We start from the raw sequence: 25,342 nt of genomic DNA on the forward strand, positions 1-25,342 counted from the left end.
TGGGTTCCGACATTAGCCAATCATCCAGGTAAGGAATAATGTGGACACTTGGGCAGCGCAGGTAGGCCACTACTACCGCCAGGCATTTTGTGAAGACCCTTGGGGCTGACAACAGGCCATAGGGGAGCACTGTGTATGGTTAGTAGATATCTCCTGCCATAAAGCAACAGTACTCCTTGTAGCCAGGATGTATTGTCACATGGAAGCATGCATCTTGGAAATCAAGGGCAGCATACCAATCTTCACGCTCCAGGGAAGGAATAATGGAAACAAGGGTAACCATCTTGAACTGCTAAATTAAGTTCAACTTTCTGAGGTCTAAAAATTGGACACAGGCCACCAGACTTTGCTAATTTGGAAGTAACAGAAGTAGAATCCTTTCCTTCTGTGATGCCAGGAACCTCTATCATTCCCAATTCCAGAAAATATTGTACTTCTATAAGCAACATGGTCTTGTGAGGTGGGTCCCCAAAGAGGGACAGGTAACGTGGGTTGCAGAAAGGAAGAGAGGTGTCCTGGATAACATGACCCCTCCTTTATAGTGCTGAGCACCCACTTGTCTGATGTTATTTCATTCCAAACACTGTAAAAGAGCGATACGGGTATTCCAAAAGCTGAGATAAGGAGTGAGATTAGTATGCTGATCTCAAGGAGGGATTCAAAATGACTGCTCAGAGGCGGTCAATGTTTGGTGAGAAGGGCCTGATTTAAGACGAAGCGGTCTTGCAACATCAAGAAGGCCTATATTGTCTTAGTATAGTCCTGGAATTTCTGACGAACATGTGATCTGTAGGACAGCTCAGGTCTAAAACGCTTCCCCTCTTTGAGCTTGGGATGTAAACCCCAAGAGATCTCAAAGTTGCCCAGGAGTCTTTCAGGGCATACATTGCATGGTCAGTCTTTTGAGAGAACAACTTAAGACTCCTCAAGTGGCAAGTCCTTGATTGTAATTTGCTAATGCCTACAGCCACAAAGAATGTCTCATGGCAATGACAGTACCCATGGACCATGAAGCCAAATCAGTTGTGTTTGACATAAGGTGCCTTTTGCAGACAAGAGTAATAAGCTGTTCCTTATACGCCTCTGGCAGTCTGTCTGCAAACTTTGCTAATGCTGTAAAAGTAACAACCCTGTATTTGGAAAGTTTGATAGTTAGCGACATTCATTTGCAGAGTATCTATGAGGTAAGCTTTCCTGCCATACATATCCAGTCTCTTCAGCTCTGTATCTTTAGGAGGGGCTCTGGGATGTGATAGATGGGAGTGGTCATTGGCAGCCGTGGCCACCAATGAGTTGAGGACGTGTGAAAAAATAATGTAAATTCTATTGAGCGACTTGGTAGCATCTGTGTGATCTCTTGGCTGTACGTTGTATAGAGGCTGGAGTCTGCCACCAGGGTTCTTGCCAGCTCCAGCAGGGCATTATTAATGGGAAGGGCAATCCTTCCTAGAGTGGAGGTTTGTAAAATATTGAGGTGATTATGCAGATTTTCTTGAATGAGCTCCACCTGTATTCCTAAAGAAGTGGCAACTCCTCTCACTAGGTTCTGGAAGATCTCAAAGTCATCCAAGTCCACCTGCAGAGAACAGCCTCATGTGGAGAGGAAGAATTATGTGGACATCCATCCAGGGGTTCCTCCAGTATCTCACCATCCTCAATAGGGTCCAAAGCCATGGGAAGGGAAACAATCAGTGGAGTTTGGTAAGAGGTTTCTTGGCCTGGAGACAGGGGACCTTCCTTCTGATAGGAGATCTCAACTCTTTTGGAATGGGCCAAGACCAGTATGGCAAGAGGGATACTCTCCAGTTGAGTCCCCCACAATGTAGTGTACCATCTTGTGGCTTCCGTGTAGGAAGATCATTCAAAGTCCTTACAACCTGTGCCCTGTCATGTCTATAAGTTGATCTGAAAAATCAGGATGGTGACATGTGCCCCTCAAGTTCCAAGTCTGAAGAGGAAAGTTAGAATTCCTCCTCAGGAAACAGAGGGGCTGTTCCTATATGTGAGGGTTTTAATGGGGAGCCACCCTCGGGTATGTATATAGTATAGGACAAGGAGATCTGAAGGCCAATGAGGTAATTACTACTATCAGTGTTGAAGCCAGCTGCACTGACGACACTGAAGACTTCAGTGGTGCTGATCACACTGATGGGTCAGGTATGGGAAAAACACCGGCAGTGCCAGAAGTGTCTGCATCGAGGGTGTTGGGTGCGTCAACTGTACTGACAGCACCAGCAGTGCCCCAGCTGGCATTTTTTGTTGGTTTGGAATCAGTCGCCTTCTGTCACTTCACATTCAGGATCCAGTTCTGATGCAGGATACAAGGTTTCCTTTATTAGGTGAACTTTTAGGTGGTAGGCCCTCTGCTTTTTTGTTCTAGTAGGGAAGGATTAATGTACAAATTGTATATTTGTTCCTCACACGTTCTTCCACCAGGTAGTTTATGTAGCTGTTTTGCCTGTCCATGACAAGGGTAACTGCCCTGAACATAGCACACTGCTTGAAAGCTGGGGTTTTGGGTTTTTTTTAAATTAGTAAATCGCTAGATATCTACACAGAGTACTAAACTAACTAAAACACTAAGAACTATCTAAACTAGATAAAGATTTTCATAAAACATTGGCTAACTGAAGCAAACAGCTATGGGAAGCTCTGATTTTCACCACGGGTGGGGAGAAGGAACAGAGGGAGGTAGTGGAGACGCCCATTTTATGACACTGGCTCAATGCACTAGGAGAGCAGAGGGACACGTGCCACCTAGTAGTACTGCTGGCAGAAATCTCCTAGTCAGTTGTACTTGGCACTCATACACCTGAAGGGGAATGTATACGTGCACAATCACTCGAAGAAGAACTTAGGACTAGACTTGATTAAGCACTCAATAGCCAGCAATTTATGTAGCTGCACCAGTGCTAACGCTGAAGTATAAACAAGGGCAAGCTGAGGTTTACACCAATTAAGCCAATCAGAGTTTACTTCAAATACAGTGCAACTGAGCTGATCAGCACAAACCCCTGCACATTCTTTTCTATACTGAGGGTCAGCATTGATGCAGCAGCAACAACAATTGCTGGCCACTAATTGTGGAAATGAGGCTATTCTGGAATGTGGACAAGGCATATGTGATCATATTCACATTTACTCAAGTGTTTCTGAAATACGTAATAGGTTAGTGTCTTTTTTCCTTAAAAAAAAAAAAAGTTAAGTCAGCCTTAAGATCATACGTTGCAACACCACCAGATCCTCCGTATCACCCCACACATGATTGATATATTATTCTACTGCAAAAAGTGAATAAATACACCACTGGAATACTGAAACAAAGCTAGAGAAAGTCTGTAAACCAGTGCTGCAGAAAACTAAGAACTGAGAGGCATCCAGCTGTAAGTGACTTAATCTACTGAACAATGCTTACAAAAATGACATCATTTTCGGCTCAGAGGCCAAGATATTTAACTAAAACAAATATTTAAGCTAATTCCACTTTTAGTAGTTAAACACAAACTTTTCTCCACACACAGCTATTGGTCAGTAGTAAAAACATAAATCCTCATTTTATGAAAATTGCATAACTGTTACTGATAAACCTGTTTTGACAAAAGGAAACACAAAAAGCTGTATGTTTGTAAAACTGCCTTTCTAAATATCAACATTTGCTAAGGAGGTCATTGCTAGTAGCTGCATGTCAATGGGTATGGAGGAAAAAAGCTAAAGAATACAGACTAACTGCCTGTTTAACAGAAAGCTTTAAGGCTTATGACTAGAACTTGGAAAAAAGTAATTTTTTAAACAATTATTTTTCATTCACCACATTCTGTCAATTATAAGACTGAATAAGCCAGACTGAGTTATAGGTTGAAAAAACAATCCCCAGTCCAATATCATAGCACTGTGCAATTGCATATTAAGTTGCAGTTTCTTTTCTACTGATACAGATTTGTTTTGTAAGTACTGTAATCGAACATAAAATAATTGCTTCTCAGACAGTAAAACCACTAAGCAATTTTTAAATCAAAATGTAGTGTGGTAATACACGTGGGTCCATTTTTCACCCAATTTAGATAATTATCATAATGTTAGCTAAACATAATACACATTTAAAATTTAAATATTTTCTCCAAAGGGCAAAATTAAGCAATCAGCCATGTTAACAAGTTAACGTGCTCCAGCCTAGAGCTCTGAATCAGCATTTTCTACACACATTGCAGTGTTATTTAGAAATGGTTGGAAACTTAATGTTCAGGATGTAAACAAGGAACTGCTGCAACTAAGGTATCCTTTATATTTGCTTCTTGAGAGTTTCTCTTCATGATTTAAGAATTAAATGAATAAGAGAACACACATCTGTGTTACTAACCTTGAACAATCCACTAGTATTTACCTGAAAAAAGCCTCAATAATTTTCTGTTTGGTGAAAATCCAGAACTTTTCCCCATTATAACAAGCACAGCTCAAGCCTGCATAATTCAATCTTGAAACAGCCTAGTTTTTCTCACCCCCAGGTCAATGAGAAGCTTTACATTGTCATCCTCCTCCTTTTGCCTAGCATGAAACTGCTTTATCTCATAGACCAGGAATCTGACCGTGAACGTGATATGGAAGTTTATCTGCTGCCAGAAAACTGCTCCATGATAGGGTTTTGGAAATAGGAGGGGGAAAAACACTCTTCAACACTCTCCAGATGCTAGAAAGAAGAGTAATATCAGTGTTTGATTAATTTAAAACAATGAGACATGCCTCCAAAAGGTAAGGGAGAAAAGTCAGAACACCCTTACAGTTTAGTGAAACAGCACCTACAGACAAGTTCATTATCTATAATTATAAACCTTACAACCACAAAGAGAACATACTGGAAAAGAATGGGGATGTATAAATAAGACAAGTTCCTTGCCTGAAAGGCTGCCTGCCTTTGGAGAAGCCCTCCCTTACTTCCAAGAATCTAAAGGAAGGCACCCGATTCTTCTATCACTCTTCTGGTTCAGCAAAAAAACCCCCCCAAAAAACCCGAGTACCACCTGTGGCAACTTAGAGACTAACAAATTTATTTGGGCATAAGCTTTCGTGGGCTAAAACCCACTTCATCGGATAAATGCAGTGGAAAATACAGTAGGAAGAGACACACACACACACACACACACACACACACACACCCCCCCAAGAACATGAAAAAATGGGTTTTGCCATACCAACTGTAATGAGACTAAATCAGTTAAAGCGGGCTATTATCACCAGGAGAAAAAAAAACCTTTTGTAGGGATAATCAGGATGGCCCATTTCAAACAGTTGACAAGAAGGTGTGAACAACAGTGGGGGGGGGGGGGAAATTAGCATGGGGAAATAGTTTTTACTTTCAGAGTAACAGCCATGTTAGTCTGTATTCGCAAAAAGAAAAGGAGCACTTGTGGCACCTTAGAGACTAACCAATTTATCTGAGCATAAGCTTTCGTGAGCTACAGCTCACTTCATCAAATGCATATTGTGGAAACATAATGCATCCGATGAAGTGAGCTGTAGCTCACGAAAGCTTATGCTCAAATAAATTGGTTAGTCTCTAAGGTGCCACAAGTACTCCTTTTAGTTTTTACTTTGTGTAATGATCTGTCCACTCCCAGTCTTTAGTCAAGCCTAACTTAATGGTGTTCAGATTGCAAATTAATTCCAATTCTGCAGTTTCGCATTGGAGTCTGTTTCTGAAGGTTTTTTTGCCGGAGAATTGCGACTTTTAGGTCTGAAATTGAGTGGCCAAGGAGATTGAAGTGTTCTCCTACTGGTTTTTGAATGTTATAATTCTTGATGTCTAATTTGTGTCCATTTATTCTTTTGCGTAGAGATTGTCCGGTTTGGCCAATGTACATGGCAGAGGGGCATTGTTGGCACATGATGGCATATATCACATTGGTAGATGTGCAGGTGAACGAGCCTCTTATGGTGTGGCTGATGTGATTAGGTCCTATGACTGTGTCCCTTGAATAGATATGTGGATAGAGTTGGCAACAGGCTTTGTTGCAAGGATAGGTTCCTGGATTAGTGTTTTTGTTGTGTTGTGTGTGGTTGCTGGTGAGTATTTGCTTCACGTTGTGGGGCTGTCTATAAGCGAGGACTGGCCTGTCTCCCAAGATCTGTGAGAGTGACGGATCGTCCTTCAGGATAGGTTGTAGATCCTTGATGATGCGCTGGAGAGGTTTGAGTTGGGGGCTTAAGGTGATGGCTAGTGGCATTTTGTTACTTTCTTTGTTAGGCCTGTCCTGGAGTCGGTGACTTCTCGGTATTCTTCTGGCTCTATCAATCTGTTTCTTCACTTCAGTAGGTGGGTATTGTAGTTTTAAAAATGCTTGATCGAGATCTTGCGGGTGTCTGTCTCTGTCTGAGGGATTGGAGCAAATGCAGTTGCATCTTAGAGCTTGGCTGTAGACAATGGATCGTGTGATGTGGTCTGGATGAAAACAGGAGGCATGTAGGTAAGTATAGCGGTCAGTAGGTTTCCGGTATAGGGTGGTGGTTATGTGGCCATCTCTTATTAGCACTGTAGTGTCCAGGAAGTGGATCTCTTGTGTGGACTGGTCCAGGCTGAGGTTGATGGTGGGATGGAAATTGTTGAAATCATGGTGGAATTCCTTCTTTTCCATGGGTCCAGATGATGAAGATGTCATCCATGTAGCATAAGTAGAGTAGGGGCGCGTTAGGGGATGAGGGCTGAGGAAGCATTGTTTTAAGCCAGCCATAAAAATGTTGTCATACTGAGCGGCCATGCGGGTACCCATAGCAGTGCAGTAAGTCCCAACTGAAGCAGCTCATAAAAGATTCCAGGACAACACATTCGGACCATTTCATCTTAGCAACCTCCTCCTCCTCCCCCATTCTTGCTCTCACTGGGGATACATCTTGTTTTTGAACAGAGGCTTTGGCTATGAGGAACAAGTGGACACTGGTCATATTAAAAATGGAACACCCTATTGAGTTCTCAAACCTGGACCTGTTGTTCCCTGAACCCTTCCGTCTGACACTCCTTGAAGGAAGGACATTTGCTAGAGGAATCCCACTCTCTCTTGTAGTAGGAGTTTGGAATCAGGGTGGGAATCAAACTGGTGGGTTCTTTAAAAAGTGACCTAAAGTGGCTCCTTCAATTGGTAATAAAAACATTAACGAGTGTCTCCTCTGAAGCTTTTCTGATGTGTTGTTTAATTAAAGGCTTCCTCCTTTCTACATAAAATTGAGGTATGGAGGGTGCAAAAATATACATTTTCCAATTTTTCACATTCCTAAAGGAGTAAAATCAGTTTACACATTAGTCAGTGTTGTATTTTTAAAAAGGGGGCATTTCTTATTTATTGCACATAACGGAGAAATGTTGAAATGCATTTTTAACCTGTTAAATGGGACCAATGCCTATACTGCTTTTGTTTCAACGGTGTATATGCATGTCTTATTTTTGCACAATATACACCCCAAATTATATTTCATTTGTGTCTTCAACACAATATTTAACTACTGTTTACACTTACATCTGGGCAGAGCTCCAATCCTTTGACATAGTCTGTTATAGTAAATAATATAGTTCAACACATTAGCACAATCAGCACAGAAAACTGGGTGGGTGGAACAGAGATATAAAATCATTTCCATGCACACCACAGGATACGGCTGTGATCATTCTAGCAAATATGGGCTAAATTATAGAATAATTTCTTCAGCTGAACAGGAAACTAATCTAATAAGTGAAAATACTGGTCTCTCCTTTTCCATAGAAGATCTCACCACAAAAACAGTTTGTCCTTACAGCATTGTAACAATTCCATCTTTTCAAACTACAATGAAGAAATTGTATGAACACAGGGTGTAACTATGGTGAGAAAAGAATTATTATCTGTAATGGCATTTCAGAGGTAACAACCCAGAAATGGATGATTTATACTCTATCCTCTTGACCAAAAGGTAGCAGTACAAAAAGGGTTTTGTCTTTCTCTGAATCCACCTTCCTGCTCACCACCTATGTTCCTAAGATGAGTCTTATTACATCAACATATTTTTAAAATTCCTCCTTTTGTTTAAAGGGCCAATTCACTCATTATCAGACTAAGTCACACAAAGTGTCCCATACTGCCAGTTTTACTGGTGGAAAAGAATCCCAATTAACCAGCGTGGACAAAATGGGAGATTTCTGCAACATTACCTAGATCTGCAAACTCTCTTGCTCTATCTACATTAAAGAACAATTGTATCAATTTTTTTTAAAGTCTGTGCCTGTTTGCTTCAACAATCACATGACCTTCAAGAGGTCAATTGGAAATTGAAGTGCCCATAAGGTTAGAGCTTTGGGACAGGGTATGCTGAAACGATTAGGGATTCTGGGGAAGTAGACACTAGTTACAGGGCCTACGCAGTCGAATCATGGAGTCTCAGCTTTCATAAGAGGGCGTCTGAAAGAAAATCTGCACCGAGACTGTGCATACTAACCCAAATCCAGAGGCAGTGCCTGGACTTTGTACAGCTGTAAAACACAGGGTCCAGTGTGTTGGGATCCAAACAGAGTGGTGTGGTATACATCCAAAAGGAGGAGCTCCGCTCAAGCTACGACAGCCATCTTTGCAAGGAGGGGTGTGTCCATTGTCTCAATGGTGATACCACCACATACTACTTTTCTGTTAAAAGAAAAGGAGTACTTGTGGCACCTTAGAGGCTAACAAATTTATTTCAGCATAAGCTTTCGTGAGCTACAGCTCACTTCATCAGATGCATTCAGTGGAAAATACAGTGGGGAGATTTATATACATAGAGAACATGAAACAATGGGTGTTACCATACACACTGTAAGGAGAGTGATCACTTAAGATGAGCTATTACCAGCAGGAGAGCAGGGGGGACCCATTGTTTCATGTTCTCTATGTATATAAATCTCCCCACTGTATTTTCCACTGAATGCATCCGATGAAGTGAGCTGTAGCTCACGAAAGCTTATGCTCAAATAAATTGGTTAGTCTCTGGGTGCCACAAATACTCCTTTTCTTTTTGCAAATACAAACTAACATGGCTGCTACTCTGAAACCATATGATCTTCAAGGTGGAGAAAAATGCTAATGGCAGGGTACAACCAAAAAATCCGCAGAAACTCATGAGTACACCAATCTAGTAGCACATACAGAAAGTATTCAGCCTAGAGGAACTTTCTGGCATTGGTGAACTGTGAAAATACTTAGGCAATTGTTCTCGCCAACTCCATTTTCATCTTTTTCTTCACAAGAGATTCATGTAGCAATTTTAAATCTATAATTGGGAGCATCATTTATTAAGCTCCAAGGTGTGCTTGATTATATACAAGGTACATTATGAGAGACTCACCACTCTAAAAGTTTATAATCTAATGAAAGTAACCACTGTGACCATAACTGGGATAATAAACTAGAGTAGACTCCTGAGACTTTTGGACAAAGGGCTCACTGACATTGCTTCAAAGGTAGTTTAAGGCTGTTGAATTCTCCTTTCTATGGACTGTAGAAAAAAAATCAGGAAAGAAAGTGTAGGAAATATAGATTGCAGTTTGTGGAATGTAAATAGTAAGACATTGAATTCTGTTGAATTGGGTTGAGAAACTATGGGACAATACTCAGTTTAGTCCCAATTCTTGCTAATTCCTTCTGAAATCAGGTAATACATCTGGACAACACAGGCCCACATGATCTTCCATGTTATCACTTTGCTATGCAATTTGCCCACTGCCTGTTCCAAACAGAACAGAACAAAACAAAAGGTTGACTCAATCTGCTCTCCCACCACATTTGAAATTAGAGGAGATATTCTGGACTGGGTTTATTGAATGAATTGGAGAAAACCCCTTGCCTTTTTTGGGGGTGCACATTGCCAATTTTGCCTCCCAAATGAACTCTGCTCTTACATTTTATGATACAGGACTATCTGGTCCATGCCTTCAGAGACCCTCAGTGGGTTTAGATTCCAGACTTGCTTTTATTAAGTCTCCTCAGATACTGAAACATCATTTACTTCTTGTGAGATGCTAAATGAATACCGTGAAAAGTCTATGAGCCAGTAGCATTAAAGAAAATAAATATTAGAAAAAAAAGTTAAAGATCAAAATGAGATGGCACAAATATGCCTATAGTTGTTAGGCTCCCTAACCTATCCTACCAGAATAAAGAAAAAAAATACTATGTTCACTTTTCATGCTCAGGCTATCAGAGACCTTGTCTATCCTTTATCACTGCAGCATGTCAAAGATTCCCCCTACTATCAAGTGACCTGCCTATATCTACCTTTGGCTATCCCAATCAATAAGATATTCCCTACCCTTTCTCCTCTAATGTCAAGTTTAAACACCTTGTATGAACCTACTAGCTGTGGAGTTGCAGATAGTATTCTCTTTGGTAATACTGATGTTTGCCTGTCTAATTTATTTTAGAAAGTAGGTAGATCTCTACCCTATCCCATTACAATCCTTGCAGAACAGTTCTCATTTCATTTACCATTGTATGGAACACAATTTCCCTACATTAATAAGTAGGGTGCCTATCTCCTGTAAGTTTTAAGAGCTCTTTTCAAACTTGCTTGAATATCAAATATTATAGCCTATATTTGCTTATATTGTAACGGTCACCTCTCCTCCCAGAAGGTTACCATTAGTTTTTCCCCTTGAATTGTTATAAGATATTCTTATCCACTTTTCATTTATAGCCCCAAAGATTCAGTAACCATTTATTTATATTTTCAATTTATCAGCAATTCTAAGCAATGTAAAGTATCTAGTGTCTCTCACAGGCATTTCACAATGGAGCTTTGAGAAATTTCCCAAAGGAACAGCCTCTACACTACAGAAAAGAGAAACTGACTTAAATTTTCTGACCACGTCCATGAACCAGGGAGAAGGCCACAGTGAACTCCTTCACTTGATTACGGATACTATCTCTGCAGCAGACAGAAAAGAATAACTACTATTGAGCTATATTATGCAAAAAAAGAATTGATTAATCACACAGGAGAGAGTGTTCAAACTTTTCAGCTGGAGAGTGTTTTTTTAAATGGCTGGAAAGGGGAAAAGCTTGTCGTTTGGAGCCAGCCACATGTTACTTATCAATGCTTCAATTGCAGGGTAAGTAGGAAAGGCCAAGTCTGGTCTTCCTCTGCAATATGGGAAATCTCTTTAGAAGTCTTTTTGAGGGACTAGCATGAGAGATAGAAGTGTCAGGAAAAGAATCTGACAGGGTTTTGCACAGTTAGGAAGGTCTCCTGGGGCAAAAAGCCTCTTGAGAAATCTCTTTCCTCCATATTAGGCAAGGAGACAGAAACCTCTCCTCCAGCAATGGAAAATTCAAATGAAGGAATTGAGGTTCACTTGCATCTTTCTTTTCAGTGATGTAATAATTCCTTTATATTATCTCCTGCCAGCTTCTTATCTTACCGGGAGGCTGTGAGAGGTAATTTCCAGAGTGAATTGAAAGGAGTGAGTGCTGGGAATCAGAGGCCCTTAAGTTTTAAGGGGAAAAAGGACTTGCATTTCAGACAACCTCAGGCATCTCAGAAGGTCTGAATTTATCAAGAAAGGTGGAAAAGACAACAGGAATTACTTCAAAACAGAGTCAACTGGATATATTTCTATTGCTTCCAGAAGTGGGAAGGCATATTATTGATAGTGGGCTTGACATTTTCCCCACCTCTGGGGAAGATTTTCTCCTCTGACTTCTTAAGTCTACACAAGTGGCTTACAAGGGAGGCTTGGCATAACCTCGAGCCTTGGTGAAGACACCCACCAAGAGATCAGGAGTTCGGGCATAGTCAATATATATATAAGCCCCATAAGACTGACTGTCTTTTCTTGTGGATTTCCTGTATGTTGGAGAAACTGTTCCAGAGAGAAACACCTTTTGATGAGGGGGGAAAAAAAAATCAAAAGGCAGGAACAAAATATTAATACTGCTACTCTCCACACTGTAGCAAGAACTGAGATCTAAGAGGTAGAAAGCAGATAAATGGGGAAATTAGGCAGATGTCAAATCCTGTTTTAGCAATGGTATAGAAGCTTGTTAATTAAGGAGACTCTAAACTCAAGATTACTAAATAATGAAGAGAAATAGTGGGGATTTGGAGTTCCCTACCACCTCCCCCTGCCCCTCCAACATATGAAAAAAACTTTGGTTTGATGTCACTTTAGCAGGCAAGAAACAACTATATTCAACTCACTTCAGATATACCAGTTGTACTGGAGTTGAAGGCCGAAGTAAATCCCATGGAAACCAATTACTCATGCTAGAGAAAATTATTTATATGTAAATATGGTTCTTTTACATACATGAAGTTGCTGTTGTACGATTTGCATCAACAATCTGTATAGCTGAAATCTAGATAATCAACCAAAACTATTACATACAGCATGAAGCTCAACAATCATGCCTTTCTTATCGTTACTAAGTCACAATTTCAGGTATTCCTGGTGAAGCAGTTTTTTGGGGGTTGCTTTTTTTTTGTTTTTTTTTTTAAAAAGAGTTTTCATCACTATTTGATTTCATTAAAAAGTACCAATAGACATCCAAGAACATTTTTTAATAATTAAAATTATGAGTTTTACAAACTGAACTGGCACGGTACTCCTGTAGGTGACAAAGCTTAGGGAAGACGGGTAAGTCACTGCATACAGATTTGCATTCTATGAACAGAAGCATGTGATAAGCTGCCCAGAGGAGCTCACATTCTAAATTAAACATAACACAGCAAGTGATGGCAAGAAAGAATTGGGGATGGGGAGGACAAATCACAGGAAATTAAAATGCTGTTTGGTCACATGAGTCTCTTTTGGTTTAAGAAAGGTGAATAAAATCAGGCCCAAGAGCACTGGGGCTGAGGTTAGCAAAAGAATGGTAACTAAAAACAGAGTTTGGGAAAGTAGGTGGAATTTTGAGAACGAAGACATGTGGCACACCAAAAACGGGCTGTTCAAGGCACAAGTGACTGAGTAACAAAGCAAGAGTAGCAGGCCAAGAGTACGGCTGTAGCCAGGCCCTATGGCAAGATACATTCTAAAGTAGCTGGTTTACCAGCACAGTGGGCATCAGGACAGAAGACAGATAATGAAATGTTTTGGCTTATTTCATCTAAGACAGTGGTCTCCAACCTTTTTATACCCAAGATCACCTTCTGAATCTAAGGGCAGCTCAGGATCTACCCCGCCCCTTCCCCAAAGACCCCCCCCACCCCCAATCTCTCAGTCACTTGCTCTCCCTCACCCTCACTCATTTTCACTGGGCTGGGGCAGGGGGTTGGGGTTCAGGAAAGGGTTCGTAGTATGGGAGGTGGCTCTGGGTTGAGCCTGGGGAAGGGGGTTGGGATGCAGGAGAGGGTGAGGGGTGCAAGCTCTAGGAGAGAGTTTGGGTGCAGGAGGGGGTTCCAGGCTGGGGCAGAGTGTTGGGGTGCAGGAGGGGGTACAGGGTGCTGGCTCTGGAAGTGGGTTCAGGGCTGGGGGTTGGGGTATAGGAGGGGGTTTGGGGTGCTGGCTCTGGGAGGGGGCTCAGGGCGGGGTTCAGGAGGGAGTATTGGGTGCCCGCCGAACAGCATTTACCTCTGGAGGCTCTGCGTCAGCAGTGGGCACAGCAAGGCTAAGGCAGCCTCCATGCCTAACCCAGCCCCACACAGCTCCTGGAAGGGGCCAACGTGCCCCAGCAGCCCCTGGGGGGTGGGGAGGTACGTGGCTCCACATGCTGCCCCTCTCTGCAAGCACCGTCCCCGCAGCTCTCCCAGCCAATGGGCGCTGCAGGGGCAGTACTTGAAGGCAGGAACAGTGTGCGGAGGGAGACCCCTGCCCCTCTCCCTCCCCCCCACAAGAGCCGCAGGGCTGTGCGGGCTGCTTCGGGGAGTGCCATGGGGCCGGGGTAGGCAGGGAATCTGCCTTAACTGCAGTCACACTGCGATAGACAGGGAGGATCGACCAAGCGATCGAGATTTATCGGTTGGTGACCACTGATCTAGGGCATCTAAAATTAGAAGCACCTTCAGTGGAAACAAGGTTTTAGGGAAAGGAAGAAATACACTGCTAGAGTATTTGCTGCCTCCCAGCCTGAAGATGAAAACCCATGACATACCATCTCCCTAGATGTACCCACAGGGCAACTTTCCAAGAGGCAGCAAATAATCAGGCTGTGAGGGGAGGAAGGTATGAATGACAACAGCCACCTTGTACCTAAAACACAGGCAACTGCTCAGGTTCTGCTGCCTAAAGACTCTCTTGGAAAAGAACGTAAAATGAATAGCAGAATTTAACACATTGTAAAGCTGACTACAGAAATTATTTCAATTTAGCAAAGTGACACCATGGTCAAAACACTTGCTAAGTGTTCTTTGGCACTTAAGCTCTGTGACTTATGTTACCCATTTATAAAAACAGGATAATACTTTCCTATTAAGTGTGGTGTCATGAAGTTTAATTATTGTTTATAAAGCACTGAGATCCTCAAATATAAAAAGGTGCCATAAGAGTATTATATGGTATGTTCAGCTCTAGACCATCCCCAGACAATGCAAGATTGCTTCCTACTATAGTATATTACATAACAAGAGAATATATGAGTGAGTTCGATAGGCAGAGGCATAGAATGTATCACATTGTCACTTTAAAAGCAATTTTAATAATTTTTCAGGTGTTTAAAATAAATCTCCATCATTCTTAGCCAATACTGTCAAGATCATCATTATATTAAACTGCCTCCAAGAACACATTGTTATAGAATTTAAAATATTTAATTACCTTGGATGTTTTTCACAATTCTCCTTGCTCTATTAATGTAGTTAACCTGTAAAGTGAAACAAAAAGATCATTGTCTCCTGAGAGGGTTTCTATATTGTTGGAATTGTGTTGTGTTACCTTTCAGCATACTGTATACCTACTTCTAAACATGTATTAATCAAAAGGTTTCTTGAACTCTTCAAAATATTTACATAAAAACTCACTATGAAATTTGAGAAGATGTATGTAGATTTAAAAGAATGAATGAACAATACATTACACATAGAACTCTGCACGGATACAAAATCCGTATCCGCATCCGAGCCGCGATCCGCAATCATGGTCCGTGGATATCCGCATCTGCAGATGCAGATATCCACAGATTTGCAAGGCTAATTATACAGCATCAGTCATGGAAAAGGGGAACCCTTAAAATTGGAGAATGTTGATAAATATCCTGTCAGGAATGTGTTAGTACATGAATCCTGCCATTTTGCCAAATTCTCACAATTCTGAATCCAAAATTCAATAAAAATATTAGATACTTAAAAGTGTCACCACCATTTTAAGTATGATCCATACTCTTCTTTCAGCACAACAAAAAACTTAAACTTGTGAAGTAGCCCTGCTGCCTCTGAGATGTAGTTGAGTGAGCAGACCACAATTTGGGTGGGGAGCAAGAGAAAGAGGAACATTTCTCTTTGAAGTTTGGCCACGTTGTAAGTACTGTACTAGAGTTCAAAGTTCATAGAGAAACTTCTGCCTCTTTTCAACCCTGTCCTTCAAGGCAGCCGGGATGCTATTAAGTTCCCCTTTGCTTCCAATTAACCTTTTTATGTGAAAGTGAAATGCCTAAATAAAATGTATGAAAAGAAGAGCACAAGAAAAAAATCCTCGTGTTTCTATCATCTTTGTTCTCTCTGGCATGAACTATTTTCTGCAGCAAAAATCTCTTCCCTTGTATGCAACTCACAGGGGGCAAAAAAACCAGAGTATTTCTACCATTTTCCCAACAAATCAAAACCATTCTTCACATTCTGAAGTCACGCCATATATAACAGATTACAGTGCAGGGGTGGGGGTGTGGGGGACAAAAACAAACCAAAAACCCCACAAGACAGCAAGAGCACATCTATAGGATTCAAACTTAGCAATAAAGTCATAGATTCATAATATGAATATAAGGGTTTACCATTATGAAACCAGTATGCTCTGTTTGTACAAAGCAATCCAGACATATACATTTCTCATTAACCATGGTATTTTTATTCATAAGGCTGTGACAGCCTATTCCAGCCATCACCAGTTTTTCCTTCTTACTGTTTCACAAATTGGCCAGAGTACTCCCAAAATATTTTTTTGATCTCTACAATGGTACGCTACACATTTCTTGCATCACTGTTTTTCGGCTGTATTAGACAGCCCTAACCCCACCATTACTACCTCTTGGTCAGTCCAATGTTCCCTAATAATTTTAGTTGTATTAAGAGTTGGCCTTCGAGGAAAGCAAAATTTAAGAATATAAAATAAACCATGTATACAGAGTCAGGTAAGGCTTACTATTAACACATGTTATTCCAAGAGCATAACAATATTTATTTTTTTTAAAAAGATGTGATTAAATAATTATGAAATTCAATTATTCCATGTGTAATCAAGTAATGTGTTTTCCCCAATTATTCAGCTGGATAAAACCAATTCCTCACTCTCAGTCATATGCATACTTAATGACATAGCAAGATTCTAAATAAATAAATGTGAAGGTTTTTCGGTAACATGTTTATATATTGGGACCGATGGTATATCTCATAGCAATAGTCATTTTAAAACTTCATCTGTTCTCTTTCTACTTGTAAGACTGACAAGTGAGAAATTTAATGCTAAAAAGAGCAGTCTATATTATAGGAAATTGTATGAAAACTGTCAGGTCGCCATCTATCCTAGCAGTGAGTATAATTCTTTCTTCTCTAACCACTTCACATTGCCGAAGACATAACAAAGTGCTACTTCAGTGGTAGTTACTCACCTGCTTCTAAATTCAGACCTCATTTACAGTGGGGGGACTTCATCAATTGTTGGCCAGCCATTTGTGTGGCTGCATCAGGGCAAACCCACAGAACAGACAGGCAAAGCCACTATAAGATGCAGTTTCTATTGATACAGCTTACTGTGGTTTCTATGGTTGTTCAATAGAAATCTGTTTTGTATTTGGAATGAGGCAGGATGATGTATTCCTCTCATGCCAGGATAATGAAGTACTCTCGCTAGTCCATTAGTAACTGAGGATATAAAATACCTACTAGTGATAAACTTTTAAAAACATTTTTAAAATCAGGCCTGGATAACTTGTACTCAAGAGTCCTAAAAGAGTTTGAAGAGGAGATCTCTGGCCTATTGATGTTAAATTTTATTAAGTTTTAGAATACTAAGGAAATTCTAGAAGACTCCTAATGTGGCAGTCTTCATAAAAGGGCAAGCAGCATGATCTAAGTAACTATAGGTCAGTTAGCCCAGCATCAATCACGGACAAAATAATAGGAAAACTGATATGTTATTCAACTGATAAAGAATATAATTAATGCCAGTCAATGTGGTTTTACAGCAAATAGATCTTGTCAAATAAGCCTGATTTCATTCTTTGATGCGATTATAAATTTGGTGGAAAAAAGGTAACTGAGTAGATGTAGCAGACTTAAAACTTTGGTAAGGCATTTGATTTAGGACCACACAACATTCATATTTAAAAATTAGTATTATACTAGACCATAAGGCACATGTTAAAACGAATAAGAACTGGCTAACTGTCAGATCTCAAAAAGTAGTAAATCAGTAGGGAACCATCAGCTAATGTGGGTGTTTCTATTGGGGTTCCACAGAGATCGGTACTAGGCTCAGTGCTATTCAACATTTTAATCAACGATCTGGAAGTAAATATAAAAATCACTGCTGATAAAATTTGCACGTGACACAAGATTGACATAATTGTAAATAATTATGAAGACAGGACAGTCACCTAGAAATCAGGTTCACTTGGTATGGGTGGTCAATTCCAACAAAATGCGTTTTAATATAGTCAAATGAAAAATTACACATCAAACTAAGAATGCAGACCCTACCTACAGAATGGGGAGATTGTATCTTGGAGAACAGTGTCTCTGAAAAGCATTTAAGGATCACAGCAGATAAGCAACTGAATATGAGCTCCCAGTGCAATATTGTGGCAAAAAAGGCTAATATGATCCTTGAATGCATAAACAAGGGACTAGGAGTACAGCGATTTGGAAAAGGATTTTGAAAAACTGGAGAGGGTGCAGGAAAGAGCCACAAAAAAGTTTCAAGGTCTAAAGAAATTGTGAGAAGGCCTAAGTTTAAACAAATATCTTTAAATATTTTCATTTTCTCTTAAGAAAGCCACTGACTTTTGGCAGAATTATGATATTTTCTCCACATTCACTGGATCACCAGTGGACTTTAACACCTAAACTTGGATGCACATTTAGACGTCAGCTGATTTGTGAAAGACACCATCCACATCAAAGTTGGGCAAGAAATGTCAGAGACTTTCATTCAAAACTCATACAGACAATTGTAATAGGAATGGATTTAAGAATTCATTATTGAAAATTAACACTGTGTGGAAATGAAAATAAGTCTGTAAATGAAATTTTTTATGAAGTACTTCACTCAGTGGCAAGAAAGCATTTGTTGGTCAAAGAGCCTGTTCCTCCTGATGAATAAATATTTATGCAACAGAGGTTGCTATTCTAGTGACCTCTCCCATAAAAGCTAGGCAAAGCAACACTGACTAGTTCTCTAGAGTTCCATCTAGTAACCATGATGAGTCATCATGATGCCAGATATTCAGGGGCACAAGGAAATATCCCAAAGAGAAACATTTGTGGGGAAGGGAGAAATCCTACAGCCACTGGTATTTAATGGCTGATCACTATAAAGAGAGATATTACCTCTGGTTTGATTCCTGACATTCGGTTACAAAATCAAAGATAAAACCAGTAGATATTACAGATTTCTGAGTTTCCAAGTAATAAGCTAAAAACTAATTTCTTCTTTTTTTACAAACAAAAACAAAGGATTGTGCAATTGAGAAGAACCCTTGAGGAAACAATTGGAAATTTTTACAACATGGTATTTCCTTATACCACTGACCACAGAAATGCAAACAACTGCACCAAGGAGAGATCTCTTCATTGGAAACAACTGACAACCACCCAACAAAGTTCCATCCTTTTCCACTCCTAGACCCTCAACATACAGAATGTATGATAGAATAGGATATAGAAGTGTCGTACCATCAAGGCTGCAAGATTTTCTTAATCAAATCAGCAGCTGACAGACTTACAAACTCAGAAAAACACCCCATCACCAAACCCTGGGGTTTTTAAAAGGAGAAAAGTAGCTAGAACTTGCCTATGTTTAATTACTGAAGAAGTTAATCTAATAGTTTTGCAACATTTATTTTTGCATTACAGTTTCTCCTTGGTTTATCCCCAAGATGGGAAATTCTGTAATAGAATCACTGAATGAAAAATAGATTGCTACTGAAATAAGTATAAAAAATGGTACCCACCATTAGTAGTCTCACTTGCATTAATTTTTAAATATTACTTTTATTTATTTAGGATCTCCTAAATTTTTTCAGTTTGCAGCAAATTTTGTGGACAATACACAACATTATAGAAGCTATCAGGAGGAAGTTAAAGATTTTGACAACTTGGGAGGTGCAGATGGGGATTTTGGCCCCTCAAGAGGTAAATGAAATATATGATATAGGTGAGAAGATGTGTTTCTCCTTTCCCTCTAGCTTGTGGGGAGGGTGAGGGGTGTTTTTTTGGGCGGTAGGGGTGTGAAAGAGGGAGGGACTTGAATTCCTGGTTTTTCATTTCAGCAGAACTTAACAGCAGCTAGCTGCTCCACCACTCTGACAGAACGTAAGAACATATGAACGGCCACACTGGGTCAGACCAAAGGTCCATCAAACCCAATATCCTGTCCTCTGACAGTAGCCAATGGCAGGTGCGCCAGAGGTAATTAACAGAACAGGTATACAAGTGATCCATCCCCTGTCGTTCATGCCCAGCTTCTGGCAAACAGAGGCTAGGAACACCATTCCTGCTCATCCTGGCTAATAGCCACTGATGGACCTATCTTCCATGACTCTATCTAGCTCCTTTTTGAACCCCATTATGGTATTGGCCTTCACAACACCCTCTGGCAAGGAATTCTACAGGTTGACAGTGTGTTGCGTGAAAAAACACTTTGTATTTGTTTTAAACCTGCTACCTATTAATTTCATTGGGTGGCCCCTTGTTCTTGTATTATGAGAAGGAGTAAATAACACTTCCTTATTTACTTTCTCTATACCACTCATGATTTTATAAACCTCTATCATATCCCCCCTTAGTCGCCTCTTTTCCAAGCTGAAAAGTCCCAGACTTATTAATCTCTCCTCATATGGAAGCGTTCTATACCCCTAATAATTTTTGTTGCCCTTTTCTGAACCTTTTCCAATTCCAATATATCTTTTTTGAGATGGGGCAACCACATCTGCATGCAGTATTCAAGGTCTGGGCATGCCATGAATTTATATAGAGGCAAAATGATATTTTCTGTCCTATTATCTATCCCTTTCTTAATGATTCCCAGCATTCTGTTTGCTTTTTTGACTGTTGCCGCACATTGAACGGGTGATTTCAGAGAACTATCCACAATGAATCCAAGATCTCTTTCTTGAGTGGCAACAGCTAATTTAGGCCCCATCATTGTATATGTATAGTTGGGATTATGTTTTCCAATGTGCATTACTTTGGATTTATCAACATGAAATTTCATCTGCCATTTTGTTGCCCAGTCACCCACTTTTGTAAGATCCTTTTGTACCTCTTCGCAGTCTGCCTGGGACTTAACTATCTTGAGTAGTTTTGTGTCATCTGCAAATTTTGCCACCTCACTGTTTACCTCTTTTTCCAGATCGTTTATGAATATGTTAAATAAGACTGGGACCAGTACAAATCCCTGGGGGACACCACTATTTACCTCTCTCCATTCTGAAAACTGACCATTTATTCCTACCTTTTGTTTCCTATCTTTAAGCCAGTTACCAAACCATGAGAGAACCTTCCCTCTAATTCCATGACTGCTTATTTTGCTTAAAAGCCTTTAGTGAGGGACCTTGTCAAAGGCTTTCTGAAAATCTAAATACACTATATCCACTGGATCTCCTTTGTCCGCATGCTTGTTGACCCTCTCAAAGAATTCTAGTAGATTGGTGAGGCAGATTTCCCTTTACAAAAACCATGTTGACTATTTCCCAACAAACTATGTTCATCTATGTGTCTGACAATTTTGTTCTTTACGATGGTTTCAACCAATTTGCCCGATACTGAAGTGAGGCTTACTGGCCTGCAGTTGCCAGGCTCATCTCTGGAGCCCTTTTTAAAAATTGGGGTCACGTTAGCTATCCTCCAGTCATTTGGTACAGAAGCTGATTTAAATGATAGGTTACAGACTACAGTTAGTAGTCCTGCAATTTCACATTTGAGTTTCTTCAGAATTCTTGGGTGAATACCAGCAGGTTCTGGGGATTTACCACCGTTTAGTTTATCAATTTGTTCCAAAACCTCCTCTAATGACACCTCAATTTGTGACAGTTCCTCAGATCTGTCACCCAAAAAGAATGGCTCAGGTTTGGGAACCTCCCTCACATCCTCAACGGTGAAGACTGACGCAAAGAATTCCTTTAGTTTCTCCACAATGGCCTTATCGTCTGACTGCTCCTTTAGCATCTCGATTGTCCAGTGGCCCCACTGGTTGTTTAGCAGGCTTTCTGCTTCTGATGTATTTAAAAAAAATTGGAGTCTTTGGCTAGCTGTTCTTCAAATTCTTTTTTGGTCTTTCTAATTATATTTTTACACTTCATTTGCCAGAGTTTATGCTTTCTATTTTCCTCTTTAGGATTTATATTCCACTTTTTAAAAGGATGCCTTTTTGCCTCTCACTGATTCTTTTACTTTGTTGTTTAACCACGGTGGCTCTTTTTTGGTTCTCTTACTATGTATCATACAAATATCTCCAATGCATCCTACAATGGATAAGACCATTATCTTAATGTTTGACAGTGATTGACAGTAAGAGATAGTATTGTTGCTACCAAACTTTTCATTAGGTTTCAGAATTCAAAGAGCTACAGTCTCAGGCTATCTACAAACTCACCACATTAGCAAACACTACCTTCTGGGCACACAGAACACCACACATATGTATATAGTTTTTGAGGGCTGGGTGATAGCTGAATGTTTGTTCTTTGTTGGGGTGGGTGGACTTAACACTGGGCTAGCCTCCTGATTTGCCAGACCTGTACTCGGACACAAGGGATAAAAACGTTGTAGAGGAAAAGCAACTCAGCCGCCACCAGGGTACTGGGCAGTGTTCTTCACTGCAAGGCCTGCGAGCCAGTGGCGTCTCCCATGGACCCTAAGTGCAGCTCCCTGTCGATCGCACTCTCCAGCAGTGCAGTGGGGCTATAGCTAAGGCAGGCTCCCTGCCTACCCTGGCCCCATGCTGCAACCAGAAGTGGCCAGCACACCCCCGTGGGGTAAGTGGGGAGCAGAGATCTCCACACACTGCTCCTGCCTGCAAGCACCGCCCCTGCAGCTCCCATTGGCCAGGAACGGGAAACTGTGGCCAATGTGAGTTGCGGGGGCAGTGCCTGCAGAGAGAGGCAGCGCGCAGAGCCACGTCCCCCCCCAGCAGCTGCAGGGGAGCATTGACCCCTTCCAGGAGCAATGTGGGGCCAGGGCTGCCTGAAGTAAGTGCTGCACCCTTCGATGAGCAGGTTCTGAATAGCTCTTCTACCACCCAACCTGCAGCCTCCCAGAGCCAGCCCCCATACCCTCTCCAGCACCCCAAACCCCTGCCCCAGCCCTAAGCCCCCTCCCAGAGCCAGATCCCAATACACCCTCCTGCACTCCAAGCTATTATTTGCCAGAAAAGGAAGACAAAAAAAAATACAACTTACTTTTAGGTAGAAATAGTATTTTAAAAAAGTGTTTTGGCTCCCAATCTAAGTTTAATTGATAGCCAAAGGAAATGTTAAAACCTCCTATATGAAATATTTATATTCCCCATTTGACAGTGTTCAGGGATAGGAAAGAGTTCTTCCTGACTCTCCCCAAAAACCAAAGTGAAACTGCAGCTCAGCTGTTCTGTAAATGAACAAGCTTCCACAAGAGTTTAAATGAGACAAGGGAGAAACTTATGCTCTGATGATGCCTTGGGAAGCCAAGACTACCATTACAAATGAAAAGATGCATTGTACACTAATTTGCTGGATAACAGGAAAAGCATTCATTCCATATATGCAATAATTTTGAAATAGGACATGCAGTTTGCTAGAGGTTATTAAAAGGAAAACTGAACACTGAGAAATTTGTTTAAACTTCTGGATTTCTTGCTCTTTACCTTTGTCAAAAGAACATGTATTGTACTCTAAACAGCACTGACAAAGGATATTCATCCTATTTAAAAGTTTACTAATTTTTATCAACATGTAATATTCTGGTTTAAGATTCCAATTGTCAAACTTCAAAAGCTTTCTGCAGTGTAATATCAAAAGATCTAGGAGAAAAACACAACAGGTAGAGTTATTATGTTTCACACCAGAGGGTAGGGGCCTGATGGGATTCCTTCAGATATAGGCTTACATTGTGGTTTTTAAACTATTGTTTAATTAAGGTGGTGTAGGAGGACACCATACCAGCACAATTGCAGGGCATTTTGTTAGCAGAGGAGAGAGGAGGCAGAAAGTGTCTGTGGGTGCAGAGGGAGAAGTCACAAGCACAGATTGACGACATTGTACCCTGTAAAGGAGTACAGCATGCCAGAGCTGAGCATTTGATTCTCAGCCTTCTCAAGCAGAATGTCAGCTGTGTCATTAAAAAAAAAATGTTAAAAGAAGCAAAAAGCCCACACCTGGATCTCCAGAGTAACATGAGAACACATATCACTGTCTGATAGAGCCCCTGAAGATTACAATTTCCCTGGAGAAGCCTCCAAGTTTCTTTCTGTCCACTTTTACCTTTCATTTTCTATTTACTGTTCCCTGATATTTTACTATTTTCCCAGGCACTTGACAACTTTGCTAGAGTTAGACAGGGAAATTAACTGAGGAGAGCAAAGAAGATCCCTGTTCTGCAGCCCTAGGAATTGAGGGACAGTAGTTTGTTCTGTGTTACACAGATAGCTGGTAAACTTTAGAAGGTTTGGAAGCCTTTTCATTAAAATATGGATCATCAAGACACACTAGTGCAGTGGTCCCTAAACTGTGGGACCACTAGGTGGGGACTGAGTAACATGCGGGGAGGAGAGGGTGCCACATAGCTCTGCCCCCAGTCCCAGCTCCTCCCCCTTCCCCAGTTCTGCCCCCAGCTCCACTTTCGGTCCAATCTCCTCTGCTGAGCCAACCATGCAGTAACGGAGGAGAGGCATGGACCAATTCCATTACTAGTGGGGGGATGCGCAACAAGTGTCTGTCCTGCAGACCATAGGTCCCAGGCCAGTAATAAATGCAAGAGACAAATATACACTTTAACAGAGTATAGCTATTAGACTATCTAATGACGAACAAACAATGTATCAGTATTTTCCTATTTAGTTAAGGTAACAAAGCATCACCTAATCAGCAAAAGCACTTTACAGGAATACTAAACCCACTGATTGTAACCAAACATGCCAAACCCGCAGCAAAAAAAAAAAAAAAAAAAAAAAGGAAGCAGAAATTGGGCTTGTTTTTGGCTTAATTGGCTTGTGAGTCGCTTGTTGGCTAGTAGCTTGTTTGGCTTGTTGCTTTTTTTTTTTTTTTTTTTTTTTTAAATCAGCTCCTGCAAGTAGGAGCAGGGGGGTGGGGGGAGGTGAAAAGAGAAGAGTCAGGGTGAACAGTGGACCCACCTCAGTCCCAGACTGCATGCAGCGGGGAAATCTAGTCAGAGTGTTGGGGTTCTTAGGGATTGGCTTGTTTTGGCTTTGTTTTGAAATGGGATTAGCTTGATTTTTGGTTTATTGTAAAAGTTGGGGTGCTTATTTACTGCATGAAAGTTGGCAACTGTGATTATAACCTATCTTCTTAACAGTCTTATGATGAATACCAATATCTTAGGAAAAGCATATACTAAAGCTTTTCAATCTCATTTTGTTGACAATGCCATACTGAGGATTATTCAGTTTTAGATTACACAAAATATGCAGGCTTTAAAGCAAGGCAGTATTTAGAATTCACCACATATTTCTGTAATGAGGGCTGGATAATGGAAAACTATGCAAAAATGACTTGCTGGTTTCATTTCAATTCATCCCCCACTATTTTCTCTACCGAGCCACCACACCAGGTTATAGTTTCTTGCCATTTTGAACATATACTTAAGCAAAATCTTGTAATTCTTACTCAGGCCAAGCTTCCACTGCAATCAATGGAAGTTTTTCCTAATTACAGACCACACAATTTTGCCCTTAGAGAGATAATTGCTTGATATTATAGAAGGATACTGAACAGTTTTTAAAACATGCTAGAGATTATTTTTTCTGTCCCAGTTTAAAAACTTGTTAAAACAG

At 40.6% G+C, this 25,342-nt stretch overlaps 1 protein-coding gene across 12 annotated transcripts in view; it reads right to left on the minus strand.

Moving 5' to 3' along the window:
* Nucleotides 1-25,342, minus strand: part of ADD3 (adducin 3) — a 184,665-nt gene that overhangs the window by 108,609 nt on the left and 50,714 nt on the right. For 11 of the 12 annotated variants that reach the window (XM_077823188.1, XM_077823195.1, XM_077823187.1 and 8 more), the window contains one exon: nt 14,741-14,786. The exons of the other annotated variant lie outside the window; for it this stretch is intronic. The gene's annotated coding sequence lies outside the window, so the exon portion shown is untranslated. The remainder of the gene's footprint in view (nt 1-14,740; nt 14,787-25,342) is intronic. 12 annotated transcript variants of the gene reach the window in all.

Source organism: Eretmochelys imbricata, chromosome 7 (genome assembly GCF_965152235.1).
Source record: "Eretmochelys imbricata isolate rEreImb1 chromosome 7, rEreImb1.hap1, whole genome shotgun sequence".
Taxonomy (NCBI): Eukaryota; Metazoa; Chordata; order Testudines; family Cheloniidae; genus Eretmochelys; species Eretmochelys imbricata.